This window comes from Anthonomus grandis, chromosome 16, assembly GCF_022605725.1.
Source record: "Anthonomus grandis grandis chromosome 16, icAntGran1.3, whole genome shotgun sequence".
Taxonomy (NCBI): Eukaryota; Metazoa; Arthropoda; class Insecta; order Coleoptera; family Curculionidae; genus Anthonomus; species Anthonomus grandis.
Genome location: NC_065561.1, coordinates 12,745,778 through 12,771,867, shown reverse-complemented (window position 1 = coordinate 12,771,867; position 26,090 = coordinate 12,745,778). Strand labels below are relative to the sequence as shown.

General features: G+C 32.3%; 1 protein-coding gene and 1 long non-coding RNA gene across 7 annotated transcripts in view; one reads left to right on the top strand and one right to left on the bottom strand.

Moving 5' to 3' along the window:
* The window catches only part of LOC126745805 (afadin), a 465,103-nt gene that overhangs the window by 124,598 nt on the left and 314,415 nt on the right, over window positions 1-26,090 (bottom strand). The window lies entirely within an intron of this gene.
* LOC126745807 (uncharacterized) lies at window positions 8,362-9,056 on the top strand. The gene is made up of 4 exons (XR_007663686.1): window positions 8,362-8,484; window positions 8,533-8,639; window positions 8,694-8,962; window positions 9,017-9,056. It is a non-coding gene; the product is annotated as an uncharacterized LOC126745807 (long non-coding RNA).

The window sequence follows — 26,090 nt, the reverse complement described above, 5'->3', positions numbered from 1 at the left end:
TTTCCCAGTTTTTTGCTTTAGTGTTCTAGGGGTCTTGCAATATCTATCAGCCTCTCTTCTTTTTTCAGCAACTATATATGGCCTATATTTACCAAACTTTCAATTAATCCGCAGATTCTTAATTGGTTTGTCTTCATTTGAAGATTCTTAATTGTTAAATTCCTGGACTAAGAATCAAGATTGTATAGAAATCTCAACTTCAACCTAAATTTCTTTCTCATTTCTTTCTCAATCTGTTCCATGAGTTCGCAATTTGTTTTTAGTCACCAAAGAGCGTGGCTACTGATTTTTTTTTAACTCAATGTTAAAGAATCTTCAGCAGATAGCCGTGCACTCACATTAGGATCCCTATTAGTTACTTCAACGGTATTCTCCAGATTATCAAGAGAGAAAGAAAAGTAAAACTAGGAGTCGTCGGCATAAAAATTAGTAGCACAGTGGCATCAACTTCTAAAACTGACTCTACCCTCACTGGATACATCGCTGACTAAGTTTCTAACTCTGTCATTAAACTAATGCTTGGCCTAATGTTATTGATGTCATCCAAAAAGTTTGCTAGCTCTGTATCGCTTTCGTCCCAAATAATAGATGTGCCACCAATGACATATCGAAGCTACAATTTGTATTACGAACCACTTCATGTATATGTTAGCAATTAGCATGTAGATTAGTTGTTGTTGTTGTTAGTTTATCCTTGATAACGTTTTGGTACTTTACCAATATCTACCACTTTCAAGAACACTATGCGAATGCTTATAAATTGGTTTCTTTGCTGCAAGATCGCCCACCTCGTCGTGAATGTTGTATTATAGACTTTAATCTTAGTTATTAAAGTATTGTAACTATATAGATCAATTCACTACCCATTAAGTATTGTAAATAGATACTGTTCTATAAGTTTTACGGTTTGCATGCCGAATATCAAAAAATGTATAGGAGCTCACTTATGACACTACTATGGCACTCACTATTCTTTCATGATAGCCCACAACTGATGCATCGTCAATCACAACTCCAAATGATCATTTATAGAAACGGAGTTTAAGAAGTGGAGGAAGAAGAGGATCACGACAGTATTTTAGAATTTCAAAGCCATTTTTCTAAGATTCCATTATTTCTTACCAACTTAGCACCAATTGACAAATATTTTCAAAACTAAAATCTTACTCAAGAGAACTCTTCTCTTAATAATTAGAAGAAATCAAGACCATCGTAAGTACTTATTTGCTGTCAAGAAAAAATATTGTATAGGGAATATTGAGGTGTAAGTCAGATTTCACGTTGGAGAAATTCAGATGTTTTTATGCCCTGGTAAATCTTCAAGGCAAAAAAAGAATGGAAAAACCAAACTTCAAACCGAAAAAACGGGATATCGAAATTATTAAAAGACTAAATTTATAATAAACTTTTATGCAGGTTTTCTTCTTTCTAGTTGATCAGGATTTGGTTTCTTCTGAACTTGAATTTTTGTTTTTTTTAAGCTTTTGCTGTTAACTGATCGATGGCATAATTAGAGTTTCATTCTTCTTCATCTTTTACGATGTAATTTGATCGGTTAATTCGGTCTTCATGACCTTTCTTATTTTCGATATAATTTACTCCTGTTGTTAAATGGCTATCTAAAAATATGCATTAATAGTAACAAATGCCTAATATTTCAAATAACACCATTTTTTAAAATATTGGACGTAAGTATATGGAAGTGAGAAAACTGGGCCTAGGGAGTTCAATAATGTACCATGTGTTTTCGTTTAAATCAAATGGGATTATTGATTGTCTGAATCCTTGCGTATAAAGACGGAAGTAGCTGAATGCTGTAAGATTGAATATGTACTCAAGAGAGTGAATACATGTTGTTTTTTACTAGCGTAAAAATTCTCTCTATTTTGCTCTAATACAAGAAAATGACTAGACAAATATACTGAACCTTCTACCAACAAAATGAAAATAATAAAATAAAATACCTTCAACAATACTTTCTAATTAGCAAAACACAAAATAGGTATTCACTAATTAAAAGATCCGCATGTATAAGTGGGCCTTTCGTACGAACGAAATCAAACATCTAATTACAGACAATGAAACAATTAACAATTAGAGACATCTTAACCTACTTACAAGTAAATATCTCGGTATTTGCATAGAATGATGAAAATCTCTTAAGATTTGCTTGGTCTGGTGTTTAACAAGTGTAAAATTTTGTAAGTCTGATATTGTGTATTATTCAAGAATCTTGTCTTAGAGAAAGATTTTATTCGAATATTTGTTATATGATTCTAATTAAATAGTTTAGATAGCGTGCCCCTATAGAGCTTTTACCTCAGAACTTCATTTTAAAAATATATTACAGGAGAAAATAGCCTTTTCTGGATCTGACAAGATGCCCGCTTACTTACTACATACGATTAATATTTTAATAGCGAGGAACGTTTTGCAGCACATCAAAGCAGCCCTCTCATATACAACAGAACGTCATTGGTCGTCATCTTATAGGGCAGTACGTTTTGCTCTTAATATCTTGCCTTTATATCCATGATATAAACATATTTTTATACCCTGGTGGCTTTGATGCTAAAAATCAATTAGTTCACGTTTTTAATACACTTAATCTCTGAATTACTTGGCACTGAATCAGCTCCAGCTTATATGTTAATGTTCCTGTCTATCGCTTTTGTTGTTCAAGACTTATTTATTTATATTAAGACACTAAATGTATTTTTTTTTAAATCTTACTTTTGAATCAGTGATAATCGGTGTTGCGTAATTTGTTTTTGTTCTTTTCTTGCATAATTCAGCAGACGCTGGATCGCGTGGTCTTCTTCCAAAAGATTTAATGGCTTATGTTAGGAAGAACTAAAATGTCTGTTAAACCGTTGATTCACAGTATTTACAAATACTGTGAATCCTCAATTGTTAGATGAAAAACGCAAACTGTTGGTATTGCTTGTTATAGTTCCTGAAAACAATTTCTCGGATGTTCTTCTTGAAACTCATTCTTTATTTAGCAAATCAAAACGAATTTTGTTACATTTTACGTTTCATCCATAACTGTAAACGATCGCACTTTATATTGACTGGAGTATAACTTTATCATAATGCCACTTCAAAAGACTCAAGACTTTTGAACAAATTTCTGTCCTTAAATCTGGTACTACTGTTTCGTAAGAATTTTGAAAATTAACGCCCTTTATTGACGAAAGAGGGTTTCTACGAGTCGGTGGTCGTTTAAGATACCTTCAAATTAGTTTGGATCGTAAATGCCTATTTTTATTTCCAAGCCGTTGTTTGTTTACGGAATTATGTTCATTCATTGAAAATACTCACATACTGGAATCCAAACCTCATAATGTATTTTAGCACGTTTTTAGATCGTCGCCTCAAAGCGTATTATTCGTAGAGTTTTATCTAAATGTAACAATCACTGGAAAGCAAATCTCCAACCACTACGACCTTACTGTCATAGTCCAATTTCACGGATGTTTTTAGACAAATGCTCACACCTGAGTAGATTATGTCGGCTATTTTAAAATTACACTTACACTAGCATCGGGAAGCAAAAAGTAATGATGCCTATATAGGGTGCCCCAGATAAAATGATATCGTTTCGGTTAAATGGGGAAAAAAGTTGTGCTGTTCCAAGCCCAATCAGATGCGATATTAGGATCCACGATATCTACAGGGCTTTTCAAAATATCGGGCTAAATCTAAAAATAAGGTTTTTAAAAAATCTGTTCTTTCAGACTCAAGAGTCTATTACATGAAATTTACAAAAACACATTGCATTATCCTTGTAGGTAGTATGTTAGTAAAACAATTTTCAATTTTTTTTGTTTTACTCTTTTATATTTTTGGAAAAAAATATGTATATGATACGTTGGAATTATATCAATACAAATAAAAGTCGAACTTATTAATTTTTGTCGAACTAATTAATTTTCCATAACTAATATAATATTATAAATATTTTATTAGTTATCAAATAACTCAAAACAATTTCTGTCACCGCTACAACACAGAAAAATATTGCAATTTGGTGCATTTTGCAAATGTTAATTTTCCACAGCCAGGTTTTCGATATTTAGATCGTGATTTTTACTGGTTCTTCATGAAAGTAGGTAAATGCTTATTTCCTTTTTTTTTGTCTCTCTTGTCTGGTACGGGCTCAACTTTTCTTTGCTTGCGAGAAGTTGGTAATTCATCTTCTTCTTCCTCAATATTATTTTCTGGTTATAAATGGTTCGAATCGTCCATTTGTCTGTTCGAGCACGCATATAGGATACTTTCCAATCACTCTATCCAGTAGATCCACCCCTCCAATTTTTAAATTGTATTCATTTACTATTGCAGGCTGATTTATTGTTATGTATTTATTTTCGGTTTTGGACCAACGTGAACATGTTCCTAGTGGCTCAACGCCAGTAGATGATGAAGCAAAGTGTACAGGTTTCGAATCAAACCACTTTACTAAATTGACGTTGGAATCCTGTCTTACCAACTGGTCATGGTAACCTCTACCTGATTTTTTTAAATCGTTATCTTTTAAAAATGCGTTTTTTGGAAGCCTATTTAGAATCATGGTTTCTGTTAGGGTTAGTTTTCTGGACAATAATGCATCTATTAGTGGAATAGATAAAATTTCTGTCAGTGTAAACTGAAACACCAGCTGGTAAAGTGTCAGTTAGTTTGAGTACCATTCTGCTCGTATATCAAGCTTCACTGGTAAAGGAGTGAGCGCTGACTCTAGTGATGAGCCCTTTCCGTCGTACAAGTAAAAATTCAGAGGAATTCCAGTTGGTGTTGTCATTACAAAATTCTTAATGCCTACTGGTTCAGGTTTTCCACGCACAAATTGTCGCATTATTACTTTACCATGGAATGGTATCATCTGTTCGTCTATTAATGCCGCCTCAGTGCGTTTATTTTGTCTACATCCCTTCAAAACTCTGTCAAGCATTGGCCTTACTTTCCAAAACCTATCTAAACTCCTTTGCTCCCTTGATATCTTGTCATCCTCTACAAGTTTCAGACGACAGCGCAAACCAAAGTATCGGTCTCTGGTAATATTATCAGATATCATGGGAACCCTCATTTCTCTGGACCAAAACATCCGAATTCTTGGAAGTCCGTAAATTCCCATTAATATCGACACTCCAAAAAACATTTTTATTTCATCAGAAGTAGTCTCGAAAGAACGACCTTAATCCTTTACTTCTCTCATGTTTGTGTAAAGTGCAATATCTTCGTAAAAGTCGTCTGAAATGTATTTTTCTAAATATTTGATGGGATACTCTAACTCGTTGTTTACATCAGCAGCATCATTCAAAAATGGAAAAGAATGTACCTCATGTAGCTTAGCAGTTCGGCTCCGGGAACTTTTTTTTCTTGCTGGGAGAAAATGGGACAAAGTTCTGTAAATCTTGCGGTATCTGTTATAATAATTTAAAAATGTTGCATTGTTCATAGCGTATTTCTTAATGTAAAAAAGGGAGCGCATATTTTTCTCAGATACTCGTAAACCCTTAGTATACCAAGGTTTTCTATTTCGTTTTTTATTAGTATAAAATCTATCGCGTCCAAACTTATTCTCATTAGCTGCACTATTAAGCTTTACTAATCCAGCTATTGTCTCATGGTCAGACAAACCGGCATTTATTGTTTTACACTGATTTTCGTGTTGGTTAAAATTCTTACAGAAGTAATCTATCAGTGAGGAAGAAAATGCTGAAATCCGGGTTGGCTGATCCACGTGCATCTTAAAATTAAATGAGTTAAACAGATTAAAAAGCATTCGATTTAATCCATTAGATTTATCTAAAAAATTTACATTAAGATCGCCAGTCAGAATCAACATCGCATTAACCGAAATTTCACTTAAGAGGATCTCCAGCTTTTCTAAAAACAAATCTAAATTACCAGATGGAGATCGATACAATCCTAAAATATACAAATTTAACTTACTGCTAAATACAATAGAAAACTCGCACACCTTTTAAATCAATAGATGATCAAATCTGTCAATAGTAATAAACACAAATTTAGTTAAAAAAGCTTTCTCTAACATAATAAGAGTACCACCATGTGTATATTGCTTGCGTGAAAATATTGGAAATTAGTACATAACCAGAGATATCAATAGGCTCGTCGACCTCAACCAGTCAAACCAGTGTTCAACAAGAATTAACACACTAGGAAAGTTAACCGATTCTAAAAATAGTTCCAACTCGCTAACTTTTGAACGCACAGAGAGCTTTTGCAGAAATTCTAAGTATCTTGGTCCTGTTAGGGTGCCAATAAAAATGTTAAATAAAACATGTCCATTTAAAATACCTATCCAAATAATAAATCCAGATTTTGTTTGATGGTGAAAAATTATCACGCAATCTAATAAAAGTTACTAAACCTGGTTGTCGTTTTTCTAAAAAGTGCTCATTGTACATTGCCCTCGCTTGTTCAGCATTTCTGCGGCACAATATAAAGCAATCATATAAATCTACTTTTTCCCTATTTGTAAATTAAAATTCAAAAGTAATTTATTTGCCATAAAGAGTCAATAGATTGCTAAAAACAAAATAAAGATATTATATTTAATATTTTAAATTACATCGTCTCTTGGCAAAAAGGTCAGTCCCGCGATTTTCAATGACCGATACTCTTTAGCCAGTGGCAAAAGAAGCCAAAAGTGGGATAAAAACCCGTCAACCTAAAGTTAATTAATAAGGAAACTAAAAAAAAACCACAAAAAAGATCATCAAACTAAATACATAAATTATTACAGAAAGAATAACAACAGATTTGCACGAGTATGCGCTATAAGTCAATATAAGTAAATAATGTTTTAATATATTTTTATTTATAATATAATTTTTCGATAATAATTAATTATAAGCCTGAGGCTAGAAAGAGAGGAAACGGAGGAAACGACGAATGACGAGAAACGGATGATGGACAGTCCAGACAATTTTTAATAATGTTTACTTGTATGTTTTTTATGTCAAAAAGCGAATGTGTGTACCTTTATTGTTAAAAAAACAAAGAAAAAAAAACCAAAGACAAGAAAAAAAACAAAAATGTATGTACATATTAGTTAGTTACGAGATTATATAGTTGAGTCTGCAGGAGTATTAATTTTACATGCTTTTTAAGACTATTTAATGTAAAATATTTTATTGTATTTGGAAGGTCATTACAAATCTCTCCATCTTAAACTTATTGTTGAGAAAAGAGAGTTTATCACAAAAACGAAATTGCTAACGTATTTTAAAATATTTGATTAATATTTCTTAATAAAATAATTTTATTAGTCAAAGTGGTGACACGTGTCTCGCTCATTAGACCTTAAAAAGGTTAAAACACGACCGACTAGGTCAATTATACACACACACTCAGTGCGTCATAAAGCCCGTGTCTGATGATGCTCTTAGGAGCGAAACACGTGTCACCGCTTTGACTAATAAAATAAAATTTTCGAGACCGAGACTTTGTGTTGTTGTCTTTTGATTTATTTTTATCAAGATCTCTTTGAGAATATGGACGACCTCTTTCAATAGCAGGATGGGGTTGTTATACATGGTTGAAGAGGTCTTTCTGCGTGCTATTTAATGACGTATAAATCCAATATGGCGTTCATAATAAATAACAAAGTTAACTATGGTTGCAAAAAAATCTAAAATGCTTAGAAAAATATCGTTAACGTCAAACCTAATTTTTAAGTTAAGCCCGATATTTTCAAAACTCCTGTAGATATCGTGGATCTTAATATCGCATCTGATTGGGCTTGGAACAGCACAAATGTTTCCCTATTTAACTGAAACTATATCTCTTACTGTTTCCAAAATCCCCATTTATATCATTTTATCTTAGACACTCTGTATATATGTATTTGTCTGTATCGCAACCAAAGCCATTCATTTGGAGTTGGCATCAGATTATTTGGTCATAATCATCATTTGTAGCTCTACAATCCTCGGTATGTCTTGGCTGACTGCACGATCATTCTCCATCTTTCTCTGTCTTACATCAATTCAGGGTCGTATTCTATTCCCATCGCTCAGATCTGCAACATAATTTTCTTTCCATTTCCAATTTCCAATAAACTTTAAATAATATTGTCTTTCCATCCCATACGCAGTCTCATTATAGATCTCTGCCCTTTAAGATTTTGATCCCAGACCATTTTGATCACTCTGCTTGGATATTAGCAGAGCAACCTGTGGAACTTCTTGTTCTATTGAGCATTACCCGAATTAATATAATAATTTAAACAACTACTCTATTATATTAGAAGCAAAAAAGTAGTTGAGCTGATAGTTTCCCTTACATTAACAAATTTGCAATATATTTAAATAACATGTCCTATCTGTAGGATAAGAAGTGACCACAACTCGGATAACAGCATTGAAATCCTTAAATTTTGGATTACCTCAATCGAAGATCAATATCATGCGGTGTTTACTGAATTTAAAGAGAGCGAAAGGAAATATCCAGGTAAGTTTCCTTAAAAATCCTTAAAATTTAATAATAAACGTACTTCAGAAGAGGATGGAGTTGCTCATTGGACAGACCAAAGATTCAATCATCTGATGAACATGAGGGAAAATTCTTTAAACTTTGCCAGGAACATATGGGCAGACTACTATTTTGTAAGTAGCTTTCTAAAACGCTCGCTTTAATTTTAAACCATGTGATTTTTTTAGTCAATTGATTCAGATGTGATTTTGACCAACCCAAATGTATTGAACTACTTAATAAGCAAAAATGTACTTGTAGCAGCCCCTCTACTAAATTCCGCAGGTCTTTATTCAAACTTCTGGTCAGGAATGACAGAGGATTTTTAGTATAAAAGAAATGAAGCTTATAAACCAATATTAAACAGAGAAAATGTTAGCTGCTATTCAGTTTCGATGGTTCATAGTTGTGTATTGGTCGACTTGAGGATGCAAGATAGTGATTTCTTGACTTATTTGTAAGAAGGAGGTTTTCAAAATTAAATTATTATGTTTGAAATTTAATTTTGTAGACCCTCAAATATTCCTAATTACATTGGACCTAATGATGACATAATAGTTTTCGCTTTATCAGCTTTAAGACGTAATATTTCCTTGCATATATGTAATGAGGACTTTTTCGGTTATATTAGTCAACTCGAGTCTTATTAAATGTGTAAAAACACATTTAGTAAAAGTGTTTTTACACATTTAATTAGCCTCTTCAGGCTCGATGTTTGTCTTAAATATTTGAGGGATTTATACAGTGTATATAATACACATGTATTATTTTTTCCTGTAACTCCTTTTGCCAATAAATAGTTTTAAAAATATTTTGCTACAAAATTACCATTATGGCAGTTTTTCACTAAAAAATCTCGTTTTAAAAAGTTAAGGAGTTGTAACAAAAATTCTATCGAAACAATCACTTTTTTACAATCTTCATCGGAAAAATAAATAATACCCAGAGAAAATGTTGAAAATTCTCTATTACTACCGAAAGTAAATATTTTCGTTATTTGAAAATACCTAAATGTAATATCTGGTTATTGAAAAATGATAAGATGAAAAGAAACTTCCCATCGAGCTGCTGCTATTGCGAAAAGGATTTTAGCGGCAAATATTGTCCAATACATTACTCTTTTTTACTCTTGAACGTAAAATAAATGGAAAATGAAAAAAAACGGCTTCTGACTTAGTAGAACAGTATATTTTAGGTTTGGCGTTACCTTTGGCTTTTATTTTCTGAAGTATCTTGATATATAAATAAAATATATTTTATTCCTTTTACAGCTTACGTCGACTAATGTTCTGCGCGCTATCGTATTTCTGGTTAAGTTTCGATTGATTACAGGTGGTTGGGTTAAACCATAAAATCTATCTCTGTTGCCCTATATATGCCTTTCTGGCTATTTAAGAGTTTATACATTTACAAAGCTTCGCAAGTGTTTTTGATAAAGAATTTAATGAATTTCATCAATTATCTCTTTTTATTTTAAAGTATTATAGAGTTGTTCTATTTTTTATTAAATTATTGAGTTCTTTGAGAAGTTTTATATTTTTTAATATGGAAACCTCCAAGAAAAAACAGAAAAATAATTAATCCCGCATAAAACTAAATTTTTAAGGCTTTTTTTATTCACCCGATAAATATCATAAAAGTGGTTTATAAAAGAGCATTTTACAACAAACAAGTTTTTTTGTAGTAATTACAGTATAGGGAATAGCAATATTAACTAAGTATCGATCGCAATAAATATTTTACTACGGAATCGGAAAAATGGCTCTCGCCTTAACCTATTTAATATTTAACAGTTTCATGCATACAAAGCGATTTTTATTCGAAAATGAGCTACGTGGATTTAATAGAGATTAACTTTCGAAAAGTCTATCTTGTCCCTCAACACGCAATATTGTAACGGGTAAAAAATATGTGTCTTAGAAGATATGTGTCATAGAAGATCTTCTTAAATATTATTTGACAAGATTTTTGTCATAAATAAATAAATAAATTTCTTATATCCATTTAACAATATCCACCAAACACAAAACTAGATCTCTTCAATCTACATACATACATCAAAAATGCATGTCAATAAAATCTCGTATATAGCTAGGAATTTGCCTCTAAATGTGTGGGGCTATAAACCAACTGGATTTTTGCCAGCGTGATTTTGAAGTTTTAAAGTTCACGTCCGTACTACATGTCTCGTATCATAAAAACGTAATATTCACTGTAAGTCACGTTTATTGCTTTGCTGTCTTATTAGTATTCTAGATAGAAGCGAATATCTCTGGTTGTTTTTTCAATTCCTGTTCAAGGCAATATTGACGTGTTTTAATACATGTGGTCTTCTGGATATCGGCATTTCGGCTCTCCTGGCAAAGCATGGTCAGTCCTAACAAAGAATCATTGCTAATACAAATATTTATAAATGTATTCAATAGCTTCTTCTATTGCCCTTCATCACTTACTCTACATCTTCATATTTTTGTTAAAGGACCGTTCCAATTCCAACATTGCTGGTATTAAAAATAAAAGTTTGTCCCAGTACTCTTTTTAGCCCTTGAAACACTTCTTCATAGTCTGCTCACCAACTAAATACCATTTTGTCCTTCGTGAGCTTATGTAGATGTTTTGCAAGGTTAGCGACATTTCTTACAAGTCTTCTGTAAAATGTAAAAAGCTTCTGTTGTTTTTCACATAAATCGTGGCCAAAAACCTCCTAAACTTTCGTTATATTTCCTTCAAATGTTTTTCCCAGCGTAACGACATCATCCAGATAAATTAAGTATGATTCTTAAGTCATTCTTCGTAACACATTTTCTGTAAGCCTGTTAAAGGTGCCTGGAGCATTTTACAGTCCATGATTCCTTATCTTCAGCATGTATTTTTACCTGCCAATATACACTGTTTAGATTCAGCTTTGAAAAAATATATATGCATCTGCTAGCGTGGGATTGGTTACATTATTCATTCGCCTATAGTCCACACAACATTTGGTAAATAAGTCCTTTTAGTGCAATGGAGATGAATCTTGGTTCCTGTAGATGGATTCATGAACATTCTCCACTAATTAATAATAATTTTTACAAAATATCCAAGTATTTTTAAGGCATTAGTTGATTATAGCATGAGGTTATTATAGGGCTCATACCCGTGGTACATATAGTATGGATCTGGATGAGAAACAATTGTTATAGATGTAGAAGCAAATTCACCTGGCTGAAAAGTGTTCTGGTCTATCAACCTCTAAATCAAGAGTACATCACTTTTGCAATGTATGCAAAGTTGCCTTCAAAAGTGTGCCTCCCCTTGCAAGAAAAATGACATAGATTAAAAAAGAAATCAAATTGCTGAAAGAAAAACTTGCTGCAGTTGAAGCGAGTTCTCCCCACACTAATGGCTTTCCAACTGCTGACATTTCTTATGAAATTCAATCACGTGTTGAAAAAGATGATAATCTCATGATATATTAAGTACAGGAATTCTAATTTTCTTGACGATCGGATTAAGAATTATAAAGTTCATGTATCTGCTATGTTTGAACATCTTCAAATCTAACAGAAGATATCGACAACTCATAAGGTGATTAGTGTTGGTAAAGCCATCATGGTTGTCTCAAGTGTTAATTTGACGCTTTAGCAAATTTAATACTTTCGGTGGTCAAATTGGCAAAAGGTCTTTTTGAATGACGAATTCTATCAGCATTCTTTATTACTGCCACTACTTCAGAGCATAGCTAAATGTTCCTTCTTTTATTTAGGCCATATCATTTTAAGTTTACCATTCGAACCAAAGCTTTCGATACTCGCTTTTCCTATGTTTTATTGTAAATAAAATTTTTGTAGGCATTGCTATAGCTTGCTAGACACTTTGCTATTTATCCTTTAGGGTTTTGAACCGAAGCAGCCATTTCAGAGAAGTATGCATCATTCCCAAGAATGAATAATTGAGCATACAAATATTTATGAAAATATTTATTAATAGCTGTGACTACTAGCATTAGTCAATTTACATAATAGTTCGTTTCTAGCTTTGATAGCGTTTTACTGAATTAAGCTATCACTTGCTCACCATCTTCATATTTTTGTGAAAGAAGCACTCCAATTTCAACATTGCCGGTATCCAAAATAAACGTTACTCCAGGAATTGGATCGCTAAAATCCAAGATGTGCTCAGTGCTTACACATAAATATAAGCACTGAGCACATACACATATACACAGTCACGTATACATAAATATACGTGACTTAACATAATAAATGCATTGATTGTTTTTTATTTTTTTTAATTCATTATTTGTTCATTTATAATTCTTTTTAAGTCTAAATATCTCGAAAACGGTGGCTTGTAGCGACTTTGACCAAGATACCTTTTTGCCGTAAAAATAATAGATAAATCTACTTTTTTGTTAAAAAAAAATAATTTAAGCAACCATAAAAAAGATATGACACTTTTAAAGTATAAAAAACCGTGTATGTAGCGCCCTCTACAAATGCGAAATTTCAATTTACCACATCAAAAAACCTCCAGATGCCAATTTTGGTTCAAATATTTACATAACTACCCAAACTATTAAGAAAAAACACAAATAAAAATAAAACTTTAACACCCTGTATCTTAAAAATTACGCATTTGCGGACATAAGTTTATAGGGATTTTTTTATTATTTTTAAGCAAGGAAACTCCCCCTGAATTTTTTCGCAATATTAATGAAACACCCTGTATATATTGGCTGCAGAGACCACTGTAAACCTTACTTTATTAAACTTAAAATACTAACGCTACCGGCTCTCTACATACTCTATCAGCTAGTAGAAATATACATAAAAACAATTTTTTTTTAATATAAACTCAAATTTTCACAACTATAGCACAAGATCAGCATATTTAATAAGACCTAATTTTAAAAAGCTAGAAAAATCTATAAAAAATATCTATCTATCGCCAAGACTAGTTATTTACAATGGGCTTCCAGTCAATGTTAAAAATCTCTTTAATAATAAATTTAAGAAAGCTATCAAGCAGCTTATATCAGCGGATTGTTCTCATCAAGTAGATCACGAAAATACCGGGTTATAAGGGAATCCGAGCAGAACTAAGAAATCGAGTATTTTTTCGACCTCGTTTTTGAGGCCAAAAATGGGTATCAAAAATGCCATATCTCGGCTATAATAGAAGCTACGACCTTGCCGATGGTCTCGTTGGATTCAGAACGACGAAACTAAGACAAAACCGTTGGAATTTTCCCGATAGCTCCCATAGAAGCCGAGAAATCGGCCTTCAAAGTTTGGGTCTTTTCATTTTTCGGGTATACCCCCCCTTTCGATTTTTTTCAGAATTTTTTTTTTTTCGAATTTGAACTAACTATACCTGCGGATTGTTCTCATTAAGTAGATCACAAAAATGCCGGATTATGAGGGAATCCGAGCAGAACTAAGAAATCGAGTATTTTTTCGACCTCGTTTTTGAGACCAAAAATGAGCATCAACTATAAAAACAAACAACTATAAAAATACTTTTTTTCTCTTTTACATCCTATTTACTAATTCACACATTTTAGCATTCGCCGTATTGATAGCTATATTTTGTTGTTTAAATTTTTTATTCCTAATTATTTTAGATAATATGTGCCCTAAGACACTACTGGACTTGATAAATTAATTATAACTTAATTCCTAGGCCTAATTTAGGCTCTTACTACTAGAAATAACACTAAGAAATTTCAATAAACAGGCATTAGTAAAAATAATTAGAAGAATTATATGTATATGTATAGCATAAATAAATTATATTTCAAACACAAGTAAAGGGAGAACTTTTCCACTAATTACACTAATATTGGACAGAAAAACACGGAAAACGTGTGAAATATTGAAGTTATCTTTCAGTCGACATAAAAAAAGCGGAAAATAAAAACATGTTAATATCAGGAACACGAAATATTACAATAATTCTATGAAATTAGGCCATAATAAACCTACTTTTAGTATATATAAACATTTATGTACTTTATATAAAGAGAATATGCGATGTCGTTATAAACCTTTTACCTTATACTCTCGGCTTTTGGGGCATCTTATTTGTATTCCTTTTGTCCTTATTTTAAGGGTAAAATAAAAATGGAAAAAAATAACAGCACCCTTTTAGCGGAACAACGTTTCAAAAATTTACACCATTAATGATTAATAGGACTGTACTTTGAAAACAACAAACAACTTTGGTTTTATCGTTATTTATTATTTTTCACTAAAACTATTTTCACGTTCACTGCAGTATATTTAATGAAAATTGATTGGTATGCTAAAACGAACCGGTGCCATCGGACTATTTTTCACCCCGAAGACAAGCATTTTCCGACGCAGTTTAGAAAATTACATTTCCAACAAGGTGTGTTGACACAAAGAAAAAAGTTCTTTATTAGCACAAGCTAAGGATGAATAAATAAAACAGTAGCTAACCCAGCGCACATAATTGACGCAATGCGGTTAGTAAGCTGATGCGGACTCATTATAAATAAATTTATTTCTGCATAATTTAATATACCCCATGAACTACTGCAATAAACCTGCAGGATGATGGTTTACAGCACTTACGTTCCGTTTACTTTACCATAAGGACAAGGCCAATATTATAATTTGACTGCAATATGATTACTTTGATATTCACGTTTCAGGTGTTTCAAATGTTTAATAAACGTTTTTTTGCAAACAATTTTTGAATAGTTCTGACAATTGCTCTTTTTACTGTGGCACATTTAAGAGCACGAAATCGAAAAACATTGATAAATAAATATTATGTACACTTTATACTAAAATTGTTTTACCTTTCTTTTGGCATTTAAAACCAGAGGCAACTCATATAATCTAATTGCCTGGTGGAAATTAGACACATCCTATTATTTCTATTTTTAAACGAGAAGAAATTTGTGCATATTTCTAATAGCTAAAAATTTTACTCCTTTAAGTAATAAATAAGTTTTTACAAATGTTTGAAAAAAATCTTTATAATCAGTTGTTTAATTATTGTATATCTAATAAAATAGTACCAAATAGACAATGTGGCTTTAGATTCTGGTTGTTAGATTTCTCTAAAGCGTTGGACCTCATCAACCATGATTTGTTGTGTGCAAATTTTAAATACTACGATGTTAATAATAGTTCAAATTTCATTTTAAAGTTATATTTATAATTAGAGAGACAAATTTTTCGCAATACTGTTCATGTTTCAGAGATTCTTTTTCTTATAATGTAGCAAAAATTTATGATAAAATACGGATAAACCTCTTTGACCTATCATTACAAAGTTTTAATATGAAAATAAAGATATTTAACTTCGCAACTTAATGAGGAGTATAGATTACAAAATGGGTCTTTATCTCCAAGAAAAAATGCATGTACAAAGGAAAGAGTTATTTTTCCATCTCCGAAAGAAAACTCATTCCCATCAATCCCTCCACTCCTCTCCTTTACTACCTACCGAAAATACACAAAGCTAACTACCCTGTTTGTCCAGTAGTTGCCTACATGAATTCTCCTGCTTCCAGACTTTCTTCTTGGTTATCTTACATTTTACCTTCTACGTTAAACTTCAACAATCCTTTTTCTATAAAAAATTCTTTTCAATGAACTGAACATTTGCTCCTATCCAGATACCACGCCAATCCCGGCTTATCTCTTTTGATGTTACTAACTTGTTTCCGAGCATACCTCAGAGTGATTGCATTTTAATACTCAGAGAATTACTTTACACTGACACTAACACTAATTTACCCAATCATTTTATTTTGGATTTGTGTTCTCTAGCCAATCGTGTGCTCCTTTAAAATTTTTTCAATTTGACAATAATTTTTTCGAACAAAAAACTAGATTGGCAATGGGCTCTATTTGTCACCTTTTTTAGCCGAACTGTTTATGTATAAACTAGAATAACAAATTTCGGAACACCATTTATTTAAAAAACAAAAAAACATCGGTACGTAGACGACATTTTTACTATTTTTAATAGAACCAAAGACGACCTAGAAAACTTAGTTGATTTCATTCATTCTGTTCATCCCAACATACAGTTTACCTATGAGTTAGAGAAAGAATAAAGTTTACCATTTTTAGACCTTTTAATCACTAATCACAATAATCATTTTGAATTTCAAATATATCGTAAGCCTACAGCCACAGATCCAGTAATACCCTTTACCTTTAATCATCCCTTTCGCCAAAAATTTGCCGCTTTTAATTGTTTTTTTCATAGATTGTTTAATATTCCACTAAACGATATTAATTTCAAAAAAGAATATAATATAATTTTAAAAATCGCTCGAAACAATGGATATCGTTTAAATGTTATTAAGAAGCTATGTAACAAAATTTTTTAAAAAACTTAATGAACCATTGCTCAGTGAACCCAACACCCTAGATCTTATCGATCTATTCCTTACTTTGGCAACGTCTCTTCTAGTGTTACACAGGGTTTTAAGTCCAATGAATTTGTCACTAAAAACGAAAACAAACTGGCAAAACATTTAGTAAACACTAAAGATAAAATACCGATAATGCATCTGGAGTTTACAAGTTCACTTATTCGCACCCCTTATGTGATATCCAATATGTCGGCCAAAGCGGAAGGAAATTTGAAGTTAGAGTCAACGAACTTTTAAGACTTATCACCCGAAATAAAAATACTTTAATTAGCAATACCAATTCTCCTTTTGCGAACCACATATAAGAGTCTGGCCATAATTTTAATCCGGGACCTAGCACTGAGGTTCTGCATGTTTGTGAGAAAGGGTTACAATTGGACTTGTTATAGGTATTTGAAATAAACAGGGCCATAAACTCCCCAGACTGCACATCCATTAAATAGCAAACTAAGTTCGACAGTTTACGTTTTTTTTATTCAATTAGCCCTAGAAAATCTCTTTTATCTTTTAACATTTGTATTAATCAAAATTTAAATTTTCCGTTAACGTAACGGTAATACACAATAGTTCCTTATAGTACCTTATTTTAATATGTAGGAATCTGTATCGTCCTAAGTTTAAATTTTATATTTTGAATGGTACAATGTTTTTAATTTTAATTCTTTTATTTATTGTTGTTTTTATTCCCGATAACGGGTAGTTTTTTGAGTTTTATTTGTTGAGCGTATATGTTTTTTGTGATGTTCTGGTGAGTTCTAAACCTGTATTGTTATAGTGAATAAGCTCCTTTTAAAATTGTCTTGAATTACCTGTCTTTTATTTTGGTATCTAGATGTTTGCACAGCCAAAATGCATGATACATTTAACTAAATGACTTAAATGCACATTTTCTTTCTTCCCCATTTTGTAACCTATATATACACAAAATATTCTCCTACAAAATATTATTTTTATATAATAATAGTTTTATTCAACTATTAATGAGCAGTATTTTTAAGTAAGTTTTTATAATAATTTAAGTAGTAGCTATTAAACCTAGACTATGTCAGTTTTTTACACCATTTTTTTCAGCCCTATATAAATTTTGTGTTCAAAATAAAATATATTTAATAATTATAAATACATTAAAAAAATACTTCTCAAAGGCATTTAAGATGTACATTTAAGATACACACGTCGCCTTGAATACCTAATGTTAGCTTTTAATTTACTTATGCATGTGGCGAAAGCGACTCGCATTACATGCTTAGATTATGTATGTACAAATTTTTTGGATTTAGGGATTGACACAACATTGTAAATCCAGGTCTCTCGGACTATGAGGCTGTTATTGCTAATTTTAATATTGTCTCAAAACATCATCCCAGGAACAACCGAAGGACTAAAAAAAATTTTTTCAAAGGCTAATTTTCGAACCTTTGCTAGCCAGCATTTGTAGTGTTACTATATGGAATTCTGCTCTTCTACACCATGTTCCTTTAAATCAGTTTCTGACTCATGCTTTTGAAGAAGCACTCCCACACAGATTTCGCAAGAGAAGTGTTGGTAAAGATTGGTTTACTCGAGGTTTAAAAGTGGCTTTTCTTAATATGAAATGTGTGTACACGCTTAGAAAGTACTTTATTTCTTCCTTGACTTTTATGGCATATTATAATAATTATAGATGTGTATACAGAAGAACCATTAAGTTTACCAAGAGGAGATATTTTAATGATTGAAACTCTATTGCTGCTAAAGTGAGAAACTCTATGTTCTATCATCTGAACCGTTCTGTCAATTGACCCGTTAAATTTTATAGATAACCCAATCTCGCAATCTTTTTTCTGTTTCCTACTGATACAACGGAAATAATAAGTATAATGCAAAGGATTCAAAATAATAGTTCCTCGGAATAACATGGTATTTCCATTAAAATTCTGCAAGCACTTCCTGATACTGCTTTGACTGTTTTTTTCAGAAACCGTAAATCAAAGTTTTAATCTGGGTGTGTTTCCTAACAGTCTTAAATTGGCCAAAGTTGTACCTCTTTTTAAGAAGGGTAATACTAAATCTTCCTCTAACTATTGACCAATTTCTCTCTTATCAACAATGTCAAAAATTATCGACAAACTTGTCAAAAGTCGGATGCTTGATGCGTCAGATGATCGCAATTTTTCATTTCTAAGACAGCTTTATCTAAGCCTCAATGAGGATATGTAGCGGCAGCCGTATTTTGTGATTTCATTAAGGCATTCGATTGCGTTGATCACGGAATTCTGTTGCGCAAGCTGGAGTTGTATGGTTTCCGTCGTGTTTCCTTGAAATGGCTTACATCCTATCTCCCTGATAGATCACAGACAGTGGTGTTTCAAAATAGCACTTCAAAAGTTCAACCTATATCTGTATTGGGACCTTTATTGTTTTTAATTTTTGTTAATGACCTTCCAAATTTGAAGATCTCTGGAAACTTTGTTATGTTTGCTGATGATAGCACTGTTTTGTGGAACAACACATCAAAAGAAGATTTACATCTAACTATCGGCTCGGATCTAAATATTCTTGGAGATTGGTGTAAGGCTAACTTTAAAGTGTCAGTTGCCGGTCTCCATTTTGAATTCTGAACCTCTTGAGATTCAGGAGGTTCACAAATTCTTGGGTATTTGAATGGTTAAATCGCTATCAATCTTGCAAACCATTTATTCAGTCACTAGAAACCTGTTGTTTGCTCCACTCTAAATTTAGTTCAGTCATAGCCGCTAATAACCCTAAGAAGTTCTTATATTGTACCCTTGCCTATATTTCACTCAACATTAGCAAAGAATTCTTTATTTTATTCCAGTTTAATTTTTTTTAACCATCTTACTTCTTCAATTCGAAAAATTAAAGGCAAGAATAAATTTGCAGGGGAATTAAAGCGCTTGGTGCTGGGTAAGGTTTACTATAGATTGTCAGAGTATTTAGAGGATCATTTTGAGCTTTGACTTAATTTTTTAATATTTTATTATATACATTTTTTTAAATCTTGTATTTTTTGTAAAAATGTGTGCTTTTATTTTATTTAGTGTAGTTTTAATATAGTTTGTGCTTTTTTCACTTGAAACGTTTATAGCAATTAGCATTGGCAATACGACAATTCTTATTGAAATAAATTATTCAATGCAACCTTTTCTACAAGCCACTTCACTGTTGCCAGTTCGAATCAATAATATGAGTTCAAGAAAATTGCATGTTTTTGTTAAAAATCTCTGTTTCAAAATTAAATTTGTGTATGTTTTACTGGAATAGAAGATTTAAAATTAAAATATCTACTTACGAAAAGTAAAATACTCCTCCTCCACATAATAATGTTGACACTTGAGCCCGCACAAAACCATTTTTTTTAATCGGTCAATAAATCAAGAACCTTTCAAAAGTGAAAAACAAACAAAAAGTCCTTTTAAAGAGGCAACACTCTAAACGGCGCGGCGCTCAGTACTGATTCCATCGAGCCAACAAAACTAATGAAGACACTTGACTCGGTCACGAAGATGAACCGGTTTAAATTTAAGGGCAGATTTATCTTTTCCTGATAATAGTTTGAGTTATTGTTTATAAAAAGGTCGGACCGTATGGCCATAAAAGTTATGATGCCGTTTTTCAAGTGCTTTCTATCCCATGATCTTCTAAACTTTTAAAGAGTCATTATTTAACAACTATTATATGTATTTCATCATCATGGTGCTCTCTCAACCGATTGACAATTGAATAAAATATTAATTAATTTTGGATTCAAAATGTCAGCTTTTTTCGTTAATTTAATTAACTTTTATCTGAAACTTTCTCGCTTTAAATACGCCTGACAACAAATCCAATCACAAATTTCTAGCTATATTAAATTTTCTGTCTGAAAATGTTAACCTTTTATCAGAACATATGCAACGCAATACGCCAATTTTATAATACGGAACTTTATTCGGGTTCTCCATGTTCCATTACTCAAAAGCTTTTTAAATTGCGTTCAAATATTTGAGAAAAGTTTTCGTCTATTATCTTAATAATGAAGCAAAATTGGGCTGATGCTTTAAGTCAATTTCTGTAATTAAATTACTTTGAGGCAGCATAGTAGTTTAATCCATATTATAAGACATAAAAGGGGCAAAATGTTGCGGTTTACAAAAAAGATAGTTAGGAATTATGGGCATTCTAACGTTTATCTCTGTATATGTCCTTGTTTTGTTTGCAACAAACCGGAAATAGTAGATAATACAGTATAATTCCTCTTAACCGGCTTCGCATTAACCGGTCGACGGATTAACCGGCCTGTTTACAACAGCCGAACGCAACGCAATATTTTCCAAGAAATTCATTCCAAGATTCGGCTGGGATTTCACCGTTATTACGGAGAGATCCCTGTGAACTGAACTATAAACCATGTTGGATAGGATTATTTTGTCGTTTTGATCAGTTTGGTTTGTTCTTGCTGTGGGTACGTACAAAACATAACTAATTGCTTAAAAATGAGTGCAAAACGCAAAAGAATTGTGGTTTCGATGGATACACGTTTAAAAATGTTAAAGCGGATTGATAATGGTGAATCTGTGGCCAAAATCTGTGCAGAATTTAATGTTGGAAAAAGCACTGTAAATGACTGGCGAAGAGATAGGCATTCGATTGAGGAATTTTCTTCGAAAATGGAATATGATAAGAATCTGGGCAGCCGTTGTACAAGAAAAAAACCGATTTGCGAGGTCGTCGATAAAGCTTTGTGGATCTGGTTTCTTCAGGAACGTCGAAGAGGTACACCGATTGGCGGCCCAATTTTAATAGAAAAAGCTCTTGACTATCCACCAGAAGATTAATAATGGAGGCAAATTTGTGGCAAGTAATAGTTGGCTTAATCGATGGAAAAAGCTACACAGAATTCATTTCGCACATGTAAGTGGAGAAAAACTGTCTGCTGATACTTCAGGTGCGACAGAATTCAAGATTAAGTTTGGTGAGATGGTTAAAACAGAGGAATTATCTCCAGAACAAGTTTATAGTATGGACGAGACCGGGCTAAACATTAAAATGTTACCAGAAAAAACTTTTCTAGGCAGTCAAGCCGTTTGTTCGAATGCAGCGGGAACTCATAAAATTCCTCTTTTCGTTATTGGGAAGTCTGCTAAACCACGGGCATTCAAAAACTTGAATCCATCATCCCTTCCGGTCTATTATAAGTCATAAAAATCAGCGTGGATTAATTCAGACCTGTTTAAAGAGTGGTTTAATTTAGAGTTTGTTCCAAGAGTTAAAAAACATTTAAAAAGTGTTAGCTTGCCTATCAAATCAGTTCTAGTGTTAGACGATGCTCCAACCCATCCTCATGACTGCGATGTAGATGACATAAAATTAGTTTATCTTCCTCCTAATGTGACAAGCTTAGTGCAACCAATAGACCAAGGAGTGATCGAAAGCTTAAAAAGACGATACAGGCGTAAACTTGTTTCTGAATTTGTGAACACTCGGAGAGTGAAGACAAAGGTCTTTTAGAAGTCATCAAAAAGATCAATATCAAGGACGTTATCTATATGTTAGCTACAGCATTTCAAGAAATGCCCTCTTTATTAAATTTTGGAGAAAACTTTGGCCAGATGTTGAGAATCTAGTTGCGATCTCGAATATTGTAGGGACTGAAGAAGAAGAAAGGAAATCCACTCTACAAAGTTAACGGGTAACGAACCATTGCAACCAGAAGATGTGGAAAATTGGATGATAAGTTGTGACGATCACCTTGACAATGAATTTTTGAATGATGAAGAAATCATAGATTTAGCAACCAAAGAACCAGAGGAATATGATAAGAGTAGTGACATTGAAAAGGAAAAAACGATTTCTCATGAATAAGCCAAAAATGTAATGGGACTTGCATTAAAATACATTGAGCAGCAACATGAGTCAACAGCATTAGACGTTTTGGTGATTAGAAAATGGAGGGATATCGCATTCAGAAATTCACTGAAGGTTAAAAAACAGAAAAAAATCACAGACTTTTTCAAAAAATAATTACATATTAAACTTACATACATATGAATATTTGTTGATGTAGCACCTTCATGTATGTAAATATGAAATACATAACTATATAAAGAATATTTCTCTATTATTTTATATTTATTATGTTCATATATATGTTAAATACTCTCTTCAATACATATACATATGTACATAACATAGATAATCAACATAATATAATATATAAGTACACTTCGGATTAACCGGCCAAAACGACAACCGGCCAGGTATGCAGTCCCGAGGTGACCGGTTAAGAGGATTTATACTGATACTGTAATATTATATACCTTTACTAGATTTGACTGATTTCAGAAAGGCAATAATAAAACATTTGTCAATAATTATTTTTCGTAATGAGGAATAAAAAGATCCTGTATGCAACATTCGAGAAAAATTAATTTTAAAATCTACCGAATATCTGTAGAGTGATCACTGTAAACCACTCGTAGGTCATATTTACCCCAATATGAAATTTAACTCTTTAGAACTCATTCTCGCCCAATAAATTAATATTTATTATATTGAAAATGTTTATAGAAAGGACAACTGCTAACAACCTTATTATTCCCCTTCATTTTTTTAAATAAATGGCCAGCGCCAGTTACAAAATGTGTAAATTTACAATCAAATATGTTAAAAAAGAAATGTATCATAAAAGTGCAAAATTAACTACAAATAATATTAATTATATATAAACCAAACTTAACAAAACAATAACAATATTAATGCATGGCTTTCATATACCTGAAGACACACAAGGATACAGTAAAGGATTTTTAAGGACTTAATATCCATAAATTCCTGGGTGCTTCTTCTAATAAATCTAAATATCTGGAAGGCCAACAACATTATCCAAATGCACAATAAACTGGAGGTTTTTATCCAGCACAACACCAGGTTCTCTGATAACAGAGACCCTTTCGATACTGTATTGGTTAATCTTTTAATTGAATTGTATATAACATTTTGTAATTTCTCACAGTCCTGGATTGATTTGACAACACAGTTTAGATTCAGATCATTCAGATCAGATCAGTACTTAAGATGGACACATTAAAAACGAGTGGTCCAAGGTGTAAGTCCTGAAGAACACCAGATGGGATTCAAATTACCCTAAATAGGAAACCGCCTATTCGAACAATAAGCCTTCTATTGGATAAGTAGAACCAAAACAATAAAGTTCCATCAATCCCAAACAGCTAAGCTTATGAAGCAACCTACTGAATGACACTCTGCCTGCCTGAAATGCCTTGGAGAAGTCGGTGTATACTGTATCCACCTAAAGACCCTTCTTCAAGCATTCAATATGAAGTCCGTATTAGTAAGGAAGTTTAACTTAGTTCACAAGGTCTAAATCCAAAGTGTTGTTGCAACAATAATGGATCCAAGTAAATCCTAACTAATTATATGTGAATAGTGCACAAAGTTTTGCTTAGATTGCAGTGTGACTCCAAGATCCAAATAGTTATCCGTAGTTGCAAGTTAGTTTTGTATTGTGTTTAAATCATATTAGTTTAAGTAATTCTAAAGTTTTAAATTGTCATCTTCACAGACGATCATCCTAATCTTGAAGTCCATTTGAGTCGTTAATACATATAAGCAAATCGTTAACAAAGATGCTATGTAAAAATCCGAGAAAGATGCACCTACTCTTAAAAAAGAAAGGCATAAATGAATAAAATTTAATGAGTTACTCGAGAAGTCAAAGCGTCTTAGTTTCTGCAGTATCATTACTAATTCTGACAAAGGCCTTCTCTACATCAGTAAATATAGCATCAAGTTGAAATTTGTTTTCAGCCTGAGCAGCATGGCTTGTAAACAAGCATAATCCAAACTGTTGTTGCAACAATATTGGATCCAAGTAAATACTAACTAATTATATGTGAATACTGCACAAACTTTTGATTAGATTCAAAGACTGATGAAAAAAAAATGATTATTTTCAAAGACGATCACCCTAATCTTGAAGTCATCAGCAAATAAGAGACAATTTGAGTCGTTAATACATATAGGCAAATCGTTAACAAACATCTAGACCAAAAGGAGTGATATATTGCTACCCTGAGGGACACTTGATGATGCTATGTAAGAATCCGAAAAAGACGCACCTACTCTCAAAAAAGAAAGGCATAAATGAATAAAATTTAGTGAGTTAGTCGAGAAGTCAAAGCCTCTTAGTTTCTGCAGTATCATTAGTAATTCTGTCAAAGGCCTTCTCTACATCAGTAAATATAGCATCAAGTTGAAGTTTGTTGTCAGCCTGAGCAGCATGGCTTGTAAATAAGCATAATCAAACTGTTGTTGCAACACTAATAGATCCAACTAAATCCTAACTAATTATATGTGAATACTGCACAAACTTTTGATTAGATTCAAAGACTGATGAAAAAAAAATTGATTATTTTCAAAGACGATCACCCTAATCTTGAAGTTATCAGCAAATAAGAGACAATTTGAGTCATTAATACATATAGGCAAATCGTTAACAAAGATCTAGACCAAAAGGAGTGATATATTGCTACCCTGAGGGACACTTGATGATGCTATGTAAGAATTCGAGAAAGATGCACCTACTCTCAAAAAAGAAAGGCATAAGTGAATAAAATTTAGTGAGTTAGTCGAGAAGTCAAAGCCTCTTAGTTTCTGCAGTATCATTAGTAATTCTGTCAAAGGCCTTCTCTACATCAGTAAATATAGCATCAAGTTGAAGTTTGTTGTCAGCCTGAACAGCATGGCTTGTAAATAAGCATAATCAAACTGTTGTTGCAACACTAATAGATCCAACTAAATCCTAACTAATTATATGTGAATACTGCACAAACTTTTGATTAGATTCAAAGACTGATGAAAAAAAATTGATTATTTTCAAAGACGATCACCCTAATCTTGAAGTTATCAGCAAATAAGAGACAATTTAAGTCGTTAATACATATAGGCAAATCGTTAACAAGGATCTAGACCAAAAGGAGTGATATATTGCTACCCTGAGGGACACTTGATGATGCTATGTAAGAATCCGAAAAAGATGCACCTACTCTCAAAAAAGAAAGACATGAATGAATAAAATTTAGTGAGTTACTCAAGAAGTCAAAGCCTCTAATTTCTGTAGTATCATTACTTATTCTGTCAAAGGCCTTCTCTAGATCAGTAAATATAGCATCAAGTTAAAACC